Source organism: Danio rerio, chromosome 5 (assembly GCF_052040795.2).
Source record: "Danio rerio strain M-AB ecotype USA chromosome 5, GRCz13ab, whole genome shotgun sequence".
NCBI lineage: Eukaryota > Metazoa > Chordata > Actinopteri > Cypriniformes > Danionidae > Danio > Danio rerio.
In genome coordinates this window covers 8,501,313-8,512,500 of record NC_141025.1, presented here as the reverse complement: position 1 = coordinate 8,512,500, position 11,188 = coordinate 8,501,313, and the positions used below count along the sequence as shown (strand labels likewise).

At 39.2% G+C, this 11,188-nt stretch overlaps 1 protein-coding gene across 9 annotated transcripts in view; it reads left to right on the top strand.

Moving 5' to 3' along the window:
- The window catches only part of pdlim5a (PDZ and LIM domain 5a), a 134,749-nt gene that overhangs the window by 107,659 nt on the left and 15,902 nt on the right, over nt 1-11,188 (top strand).

Genomic DNA, 11,188 nt, shown 5'->3' with positions numbered 1-11,188 from the left:
TTCACTTATTTTGCTTTCATTACATGTCTTTTTTCAGACTACTGAAAAGATAACAGGTCTAAACAATACATTCCTCATTCATTCATTCATTTTCTTGTCGGCTTAGTCCCTTTATTAATCCGGGGTCGCCACAGCGGAATGAACCACCAACTTGTCCAGAAAGTTTTTACGCAGCGGATGCCCTTCCAGCCGCAACCCATCTCTGGGATACATCCACACACACCAACACACACTCATACACTACGGACAATTTAGCCTACCCAATTCACCTGTACCGCATGTCTTTGGACTCCGGGGAAACCGGAGCACCCGGAGGAAACCCATACAAACGCAGGGAGAACATGCAAACTCCACACAGAAACGCCAACTGAGCCGAGGTTCAACCCAGTGACCTTCTTACTATGAGGCGACAGCACTACCTACTGCGTCACTGCATCGCCCCCTAATACATTTCTTTTAAAGGCAATTTTGGCAAAATATTTATTTATTTATCCATCCCTCCATCAGCCCGTCTGACTCCATTTGAATAGCTTTTACATAAACTTACATACACAACTATACAACTTAATTTAAATTTGTGAGGTTTTATTGGAAATTATTGAACTTCAAAAAAATTAGCACATGTTTTCAGGCTTTAAATAGGAAACAATATTGTGTGTGTGTGTGTTGATATTTATATCCTAGGTGTATAATATATAGTATAGAAGTATTTATATGTGTAGAATATATATATATATATATATATATATATATATATATATATATATATATATATATATATATATATATATATATACACTCAGTGCTCACACTACACACCCTTTTGAAAATGAATATTTTGATCAATTCTTCAGTGAATGCTAATAGTTTTTGGTGCATTTAAAAAAAAACAGATTTATCAAACTGTTATATCCTTTCAAATAAGGAGTTGGTCCATGGGCATTGCTAGACATAATGCTGTACTGGGGCACAGCACCCCCTTATATATACATTATATTATATAATATTTTAAATAGATATTTTTCAAGACACTTCTATACAGCTTTAAGTGACATTCAAAGGCTTAACGAGGTTAATTAGGTTTACTAGGCAGGTTCACTCAATGTCCACCCTGGTTTCATCTTCATTCAGATGTTGGACTGAAGCAGCTGATATTCATTTACACTGATGACGAGCAGAGGGTTGCTAAAGAACTACTGTAAGATTACAGCTGCTGTCTGGGCGTTCACTGCCTTTCTACACCTCCCTTTCTTCATGTGTTCAGTATTTTTCCCTGCATACTTTTTTTATTCATAACTTGATTTGTAATCGAATTAGTTTAATTTTCTTTGCACATATGGATTTCTGTAGTTGTTTGCAACATCTGGTGAGAATTTCAAGTAAACAGCACCTTTAGAAATATGTTTTCTGAGAAAAAATGTGACGTATTCAATACCTATTTTCCCCGCTGTATTTCTATATTATATATCAGTATAGCTAATTGTTATTTTTAAATTTTTTTTTTTTAAATGCTGTCATGCATTGTTAATTAATGTGCGTTTATAATACACCAACTAGTTCAATGTTTAAAATGCATCATTAAAACATTAATAAATCTTTTATAAATACTGTTCAATGGTATGTGATGTTAGCCAAATATTATTTATAATCCATATCCAAATTATATGTAGCAACTTTTCCACTGTCATATGCTTGTGTCTGCAATTGATGAAGATCTGACTGTGCGTTTACCCAATTGCTGCTCTCTCATTCAATTATTCTGCTGCGTTGCTCCTCTCTGATTGGATTATTTCCTCTGTAATGAATCTGATTGGCTGTGAGGCATAACGATCGGTCTATAACTGGAGACAGGTCATGTGCAGACGTGTCTGTTTTCTGTCGTCTTTGTGTGCGTCTCTGTCTACACGGAACAACAAGGATAGATTATATTAGTTTGTGCTGCTTTATCAATAATCTGTTTGTTGTTGTTGTTGTTGTTGTTGTGTTTTGCTGCTTATATCAAAGAGTGTGCTAGTAGTTATTAGTCATTAGTCTTATTCCTTTACCCCAGGATTATTCATCATAAAATCAAGTTCAGATCAAAAGTCAGAAGTGCTAATAACAGCTAATAACTAGTTCAGGGGCAGAACGGTGCCTCAGTGGTTAGCACTGTCGCCTCACAGCAAGAAAGCCGCTGGTTCGAGTTCCATTTCTGTGTGGAGTTTGCATGTTCTCCCTGTGTTATTGTGGGTTTCCTCCGGGGGCTCCAATCACATGCGCTATAGGTGAATTGGATTAACTAAATTGGCCGTAGTGAATAAGTGTGTATGGGTGTTTCCTAGTACTGGGTTGCAGCTGGAAGGGCATCCACTGTGTAAAACATATGCTGGAATAGTTGGCGGTTCATTCCGCTGTGGCAAACGAATGAATTGCTAGTTTAGTAGAATTTGAAGGAAAGTTATTATATGACATTGAATGAATAACTCAAGTAATAAATGTTGATTTTCTGAGTTAATTGATTTCAAATATGTTAATGTTGTTTTTGTGTGTTTACATACAGTCGACGAATATTGCCACAGTATAAATGCACAGTACAGTTAGATCTTATTACCACATTTTACTCATACTTTGAGTAATATTTACATCAGATACTTTTACTCTACTTGCTCTACATTTTTAGACAAGCAATGATACTTATACTATGATTTTCAGTACTCTTTCTACCACTGCACAGGATAAATTTTAGGTCTTGGAAATCTGAAAAAAAAAACATCCTGCCATAGTGTGGAGGGTCTGAAAGGCTGATTTCATGAAGTTTGAGGTGGTCTTCTGGGTTTGTATGGCTGCTGCTGTCGTCATAACAACACTGGTGCTGCGGTGGGCTTGTCATTAGGAGAGATTGACAGACGACGACAGTTGTGTGCCAGAGAATCAGACTGGAATTGTGTGTGTGTGTGTGTTTGTTTGTGTCAGTCTTTCTCACTCTCTCTCACTTTGTGTGTGTCTGTGTTTCTGCATGTTTGTGTGTGTGTGTGTTTGAGCATCTGTGTTTTTCTTAGTGTGTGTGTCTGTGTGTGTACATGTGTGTCTGTATGTATGTGTCTTTTGGTGTGTCTGTTTCCGTGTGTCCTTGTACAGTAAGTTTCTGTGTGCGTCTTTGTGTGTTTATCTCTCTCTCTGTGTGTCTGTTTCTGTGTGTATGTCTTTGTGTCTGCATCTGAGTATGTATGTGTGTACCTGTGTGTATGTGGGTCTTTGTGTATCTTTCTTTGTGTCTTTCTGTGTGTGTGTGTGTGTGTGTGTGTGTGTGTGTGTTTCTGTTTGTGTCTCTTTGCGTGTCTGTGTGTGTCAGTTTCTGCATCTGTGTGTGTGTGTATGTGTGTGTGTGTGTGTGTTGGTGTGCTTAGGAGTGTGTGTGTGTGTGTGTGTGTGTGTGTCTTTGTGTCTGTTTATTTGTGTACCTGTGTGTCTTAATGTGTGCATGTGCACATGTGTGTGTTTTGGCCAAGGTTGGGTAAGATCACCAGTCACTCAGAGCCAAACTTCTGTCTTCCTGTCCATCAATATTCACTTGCCGTCTGCCTCAGCTGAAGCTGTTGGATGGCGCAGCTCAAGTGTTTAATGAGTGTAATGATGGAAAGTCTGTCTATACTGTATGTACAGTAGAAATGAGCTCTATCTGGTGTGTGTGTGTGTGTGTGTGTGTGTGTGTGTGTGTGTGTGTGTGTGTGTGTGTGTGTGTGTGTGTGTGTGTGTGTGTGTGTGTGTGTGTGTGTGTGTGTGAGCTCTGTGTGTGGCTTCGGCTGTGTTTACTTTGGAGTAGTAGCCCACTGCTGACTGCATACTGACTACTGCTTTTAAAAACAGTGTGTTAAACTCTTCGAAAGCATCGTGAACACACACCACTAGTATTTAGACTGATGAGATTGATGTTTCTCAATGACTCTTTTGTATAAAAAGTCAAATGTTTATATGTGTAAAATGTTTTATATACAGCTGAAGTCAGAATTATTAGCCCTCCTTTATATGTTTATTTATTCATTCCTTTTCTTTTTGACTTAGGCCCCGTTTACACTAGTGCGTTTTAGTTTGAAAACGCATAAGTTTTGCTACGGTTACGCCATCCGTCCACACTACGGCGGAGTTCTCGAGCGCCGAAAACGGAGCGTTTCGAAAACGCAGGAGAGGCCGTTTTCATTCTAAAACGCTGCTGCTCCGTCTCAGTGTGGATGGGGAAAGACGGAGACATCTGAAAACGGAGGCGGGGCTGCAGACATTCGCCTCTCTGATTGGGGCTTTTCCTCAATATTAAGTAGCCTAACACACAGTTCAGTCCTGAATCTTCTCCGTGTAAGTTCAGACTTCGCAAGTTTGATCAAGGCTGCATCTCTTCTTCTCAGTTTGATATTGAAAACATACCGAGGACACGCGTCAATCTTCACAGGGAACAGTGTACTTTATAACTTCATTCACATCACCCTGGCTTCGTTGTTTCACTTTCTCAACAATAAAATGTAAACTTGATATAAGGAACTGCCTATTTTTATTTTAATATTAACAACTAAACAGACAGCAGAAATGTTGAGGCGCCGTGCTGCATATATGAGCGTCATCTTCACTGTGTGGATATTTATAACAAAACGGAGCCGATAACAACTGCCTCCTTTCAATTTCAGTGAAAATACGAAACATCCCCTCTCTTTTGCTGAATATCAGTTTTAATAATCGATAATGGCCATTATAAAAGTATAACATACAATAAGTTTATACATTATAGGAAATAAAGGCAAGCGATCAGTCAATATGCAGAATGTAGGCTACGTGCTTACATTAATCATTAACTTATCTTTGCGCTCAGCCAAAACACGTTACCTGAGAACAAGTAATAGATTCCAATGACCAAAGTCAGGGAATATGTCGTTAGATAAAGACAATAAGATGAATGAAATATCACGTTTAATAAATATAGTGAGATTAGATCCAGCGGGAGATGCTTGATGAGAAGTCCGACTAGCAGAGCTCTCATCTGGGTAGATGGGCTCCAGCAATTGCCAAAGTGTGTGTGTGTGTGGTCACGTGATGTGCGTTTTCAGCGTTTTGGTGTGGACGGAGAGCTGTTCAGAAACGCTGGGTAAAACGCGAGTGTGGACGTGGATCGTTTTCATTCTAAAACGCCGTTTTAAAACTAAAACGCACTAGTGTAAACGGGGCCTTAGTCGTTTTATAAATCTGGGGTTGCCACAGCAGAATGAACCACCAACTTATCCAGCATATGTTTTATGCAGCGGATGCCCTTCCAGCCGCAACCCAGTACTGGGAAACACCCATGCACTCTCATTCACACTCATACACTACGGCCAATTTAGCTTGGAAACCGGAGGAAACCCACACCAACAAAGGAAGAACATGCAAAGTCCACGCAGAAATGCCAACTGACCCAACAGGGAATCGAACCAGCGACCTTCTTGTTGTGAGGCGGCAGCGCTTCTTCTTTATATATATTTTCCCCAATTTTTATTTATCGGAGAGACAATTTTTCAACACATTTCTAAACATTCATTTGGCTTACTGTGTGTTCACTGAAAGCGGCAAGATCGTCAAAGTAGCCGTAAGACATTGATTTTCAATCAAAGGTGGGAGAGTTGAAATCAAGTTAACTTTATGGTAAAGAGCTTTGATGCCTCATTCAGACTAGCAGCGACTTTACTGCAAAAAAGGCTTTTCTTATTTGTCTTGTTTCTAGTCCAAATATCTAAAAACTCTTAAATCAAGAAGCATTTTCTAGACAAGCAAAACATCTTAGCTGCGTCCCAAATCGCATACGTATGCACTATGCTACACCATTTTGTAGTATAAAGAGTGTAAGTGGTGCGTTCACACTGAAAACTCTAACAATAATAAGTGCACTTTAATTACCCGGATGATGCACTCATTCAGCCGCTAAAATGAAGTGTGTAATGATGGACACTTCACGCACTCAACGACCGCAGGTTTGCCTACGTAGCGGAAGGGGCGGAGCTATCGGGTGCACATGTTGGAAACTTTGTTTATTGTGGATGGTGAAAGCAAAATTCTCCTACGAGAGTGATTTGGCAACCGTCAAACGTCATCAGGGAAACGGATTGAATTTCTGCTTAGTAAAAAAAAACATTGGTGCTCCATTTAGGACGACACTACATACATATACTATCCTGTTGAATGTTTAAGTGCAGAAGTACATAGTGCATGAGTGTATAGTGTGCCATTTGAGATGCAGCTCTTGTCTTGTTTTAAGAAATAATATAACAAAATTAAGTTAGCTTTTCCTTAAAACAAGCAAAATAATCTGCCAATGGGGTAAGCAAAATCTCGAAAGGAAAAACAAGATTGTTTTGCTTACCCTATTGGCAGAATAAACACAATATTGTTTCTGTTTTTTACGTAAAGTACTTGTATAGTTTGTCTTAGGTTATGTGTATAGTTTAAGTATGGATGGTATACACTTACTAGCTGGCCTCCGTTACATATAGTTAGATCATCGCTCTGGTATGTTAGCTATGTTCATTCATTCATTGATTTTCCTTTGGCTTAGTCCCTTATTTATCAGAGGTCGCCTTAGCAGAACAAATCGCCAACTATTCCAGCATGTTTCATGCAATGGATGCCCTTCCAGCTGTAAACCCACCGATCCTACCCCACCCAACCCTCTCCGAGCTGGTTTCGAACCAGCGACCTTCCGCATGGAAGTCAGTTGCTCTAACAAGGAGGCTAAAGACCATGGCCTCTAGCGTCTGTCGCTAGAGCACCTTTAGAGGTCAGAGGAGTGAGGTTTACCTGCACAGCACACACTAGCTGGCCTCCGTTACACAGCCACAACCCAGTACTTGGAAACACCCGTACACTCATTCACACACGCACTCATACACTATGGCCAATTTAGCTTACTCAGTTCACCTATAGCGCATGTGTTTGGACTGTGTGGGAAACCTGAGCACCCGGAGGAAACCCACACCAACACAGTGAGAACATGCAAACTCCATATAGAAATTCCAACTGGCTCAGTCGGAACTCAAACTAGCGGCCTTCTTGCTGTGAAGCGAAAATGCTAACCACCGAGCCAACGTGCCGCCCTTCATGTTAGTTATGTCAAAGACAGTAGAATACACAAGACGTGTCACTCTTGTATACTTTTGAATGGGGAAAAGTGTAACTGCAAAGAGCATAAAATGAGGTGACACTCTAGTGCGATTTGGGAAACAGCCACTAGATGGCGCGGCGAACATTTTTGAAATGAAAACTCCAATAGAACAACAGCATATTATAAGTCTGTAAAATAAACTGTTGAAGTGCTGATAGTTGTCATAGTATGTGTTGTATTGTCGTCTTTCAGATTGTATCTCAGCTTCAATGCGCTTTTTAAATAAATAAATAAAAAACAAAGCAGCTGCTTGCCATCACAACAGCAATAAGATCCAATGGACGGCCGACCGCTTTCACTCCAAAATGGTGGAATTCGGGGCTGTTGCTGGGCGCTGCTGATGCAATGGAACGTTCTATTGAGTGTCGCCTCTTGGTGATTCTAACCTCTTTGGAATATGTGAATGAAGCCCCGCCTTCTAGTACAGGAGCCAATCAGCGATTTCTATATGGTGAATAAAGCCTGCCTTCTAGTCCAGGAGCCAATCAACAATCGCTATAGAAAGACAATTCATTGAGGGAGGGGCTCTAACAAACGTGAGTTTTTGCAGATTTTGTGTGATATGAACATTTAGGAATGAAACTAAATAGACAGCTGTTGTTTAATTTTATTGGTTATTCGTAATATGAAATGTAATCTAAGCTTGGCAAGCAGTTTTGGAGAATTTGATGTTTCCCCATTCAAACAGAATGCCTGAGCATACTGCCCGAGAGGCGTTTCAAAGATGGCCGCCGAGTGACATTACTTGCCTTAAAGCACAGGTGTCAAACTCCGTTCCAAAAGGGCCGCAGCTCTGCACAGTTTAGTTCCAACCCTAATTAAACACACCTGATCAAACTAATTGAGTCCTTCAGGCTTGTTTGAAACCTACAGATAAGTGTGTTGGAGGAGGGTTGGAACTAAACTGTGAAGGGCTTCGGCCCTCCAGGGATTGAGTTTGACACCTCTGCCTTAAAGGGACTTTGGTTATGTATAGGTTTAAAATAGCTCTTACGTCCAGTGTTGTTCATGATTATGATTATGTATATTTGTGTAGCACTGCAGTCCTGCGAAACACAACATTTCTCTCCACTAAATGTCCAGACATGTAGCAGAATAGCAACAAAGCTTAACTTGAATTGACTTGAAGAAACAGCCTCATGCAGTTTTCAGGGTTCAAACGGTCATGGAAAACCTGGAAAAGTCATGAAATTTTGACATGGCATTTTTCAGGCCCGGAAAAGTTTAGGAAAAAAAAAAACACAAAGTTTAGAAAAATGTCATGGAAATGAGTTTTATCTTCATACTTGAATTAGGACATACTTGAACTGTGCCATATTGGAAAAGTCTGACATTACAGTATTTTGTATTTCTGTGATGTATATTGTGATGTAAACACAATTTCACCAGATGATTTAACAGGTTTATTTGGAATAATTGAGGGGATTTTGTAGAGGAGTGAATCTCCAATAATATATAACAAATAAATGACAAGCATAGATAAATAAAATATAGTGAAGATAAAAGTGAATGATAGTTTTCAGGTATTCACTATTCAGGTACACATACTGAATAATCAACACTGCAAAGTCTTCATTGTATATTATTTAATCTTTATTAACTCTACAAAACATTTCTTGTGTCCGGATGTTTTAAACTCTGAAATATTGAAATGGGCGAGGCAGTGGCGCAGTAGGTAGTGCTGTCGCCTCACAGCAAGTAGGTCGCTGGGTCGCTGGTTCGAACCTCGGCTCAGTTGGTGTTTCTGTGTGGAGTTTGCATGTTCTCCCTGCCTTCGCGTGGGTTTCCTCCGGGTGCTCCGGTTTGCCCCACAGTCCAAAGTACAGGTGAATTGGGTTAGCTAAATTGTCCGTAGTGTGTGAATGTGTGTGTAAATGTTTCCCAGAGATGGGTTGCGGCTGGAAGGGCATCCACTGCGTAAAAAAAACTTGCTGGATAAGTTGGCAGTTTGTTCCGCTGTGGCGACCCCGGATTAATAAAGGGACTAAGCCAACAAGAAAATGAAATGAAATGAAATATTGAAATGTTCACACAGTCAAAGGCCATAAAGGGACAGTTCACTCAAAGATTAAACTGTACTCACTATTTACTCACACTTCACTTGTTTCAATACTGTAGTTTTTAAATATACTCTCTTTGTGTTCATTTAATAAAAAGAAAACTCATAAATGTTTGAAACAAGTGAAGAATGAAATGAAAATGGTAGTGATGAGTCGTTCATGAATGATTGGTTCATTTTGAACAGATCTTCAATATGACTCGGGAACTACGAACTATCTCTTTAAAAATGCATGCAGATGATAAACTTTTACTCCATTATTTAGAATCTAAAAATCTTTATTGTCCACACAAGTAGAAATTCATTTTTGCCCTCCAAAACATCATAAATACAAAACACAGAGCATAAACACAGAGCTTCCTACACCACAGATTACCAATACACAACCCTAGACATACAAACTACTTCATGGTCATTTATTCAATATGTTAATAGCAGATGGTATAAAAAAATTTCTTCAAGCTTCTTCCTTTAAATCTTGGATTACGTATAATTTCGGAGCAATCCAGTTTTATCGGTTCAATATTCATCTGCCCTGCGTGTCTTTGTAGAGACTACAGGTGCTCTCTAAAATAAATCACACCTTAGACACAGCCAATTTGTTGTTGACGGAAAATGAAAACCACAGAGCGTTCTAAATGATCCATGTCCTGATCAACTTCATATTCAACAGTGCAGGAAGCTCCTCCACACAGACGTGATAAAAACATAAAACACAAATAATAAAAAACAAAACAAACAAACCACATATGTTTGGCGTAAGGCTCTGGGTCAGCCACCGTGCAGCGCCCCGGAAGATAGATTGATAGCGGACGCTTTGGGGCGCTGTTTTTCCACGTCAATGTTTATGAATAGATTACATCAAAATAAACATGAGTAATCTTGACAAACTGTACATCAGTTTAAAGCTACAACCCTCAAGCAGCCATTGCAGCTAGTTGTTTTTTAATGGGAAGCTTATAAAGAATGTATTTGCTAAATTTTGTGTAAGTTGTACAGAAAACGCTTATTAGATATGGAGTACATATCATCGTAATAACGACACACACACGCATTCATTGCTGTGCATCACAGTTTATTTTGAAATTTAAGAGTCCACAGAAAAACTATTAAAAAAAAATGTTATAGGTTAGTATAGGTTAGTTGTCCTTGGTTCTTTTCTGTCCTTGGCCATTCACTTGCTCTCACATTGTTAGTGCTGTGTAGGCATCATCAAAATCTTTTTTTAATGGAATTTGATACCCCATGGCGAATGGAAAGAAAAACCTCCGCATTTCGTGAAATGGTGGTCCTTTAAGATAATCAAAAATCACTGCTTACATGGTAGACTCTTAATAAGAGTATTATCTTAATCATATTCAAATCGGAGTTTCCCCCTTAAACACAAGTGTCTGCTTCACGTTGTTGTGTCAGAATCTTTGTAAATACAGCCATACTTTAAAATGCTTAGTTTAAGCAAATTTGATGAACGCGATCTGCGTGTTGAATCTGAAGTCGCTCCGGCTGCCCTGTCCTGTGCAGGTTGTGTGTGTGTGTGTGTGTGTGTGTGTGTGAGAGAGTGTCTATGTCTATGTCTGTGGTTTCTTAGCAACAAACCTGCCTAAACGTCGTTGTCCTTAGCCACTAAATCAAAAAGTTACAAATTGCCGTGAGATTGCGTTGCACTCGCAGCTCACATCATTCAAAAGAAAAAGTCCACATTGTCCCCCGATAATGTCAACAGACTGGACTGTCTTAACAACTGTCTGAATGTAAAGGAGGACTAAGCAAAATTGTTTCTACTTTATAATTACTGTTCTCAACTCACAGCAATACACATTTACAATGAGTGCAATTGTTTGTATTCAATACTTTATTGTTATTATAATTTTCAATTTTCCATATGTGCAATGGCTGTATTTTGGCATTTCTTGTAGTCCACTTACAATCCAACTTAGAAATCAATGTTTTCTTTATTGGCATTGATTGTTTTG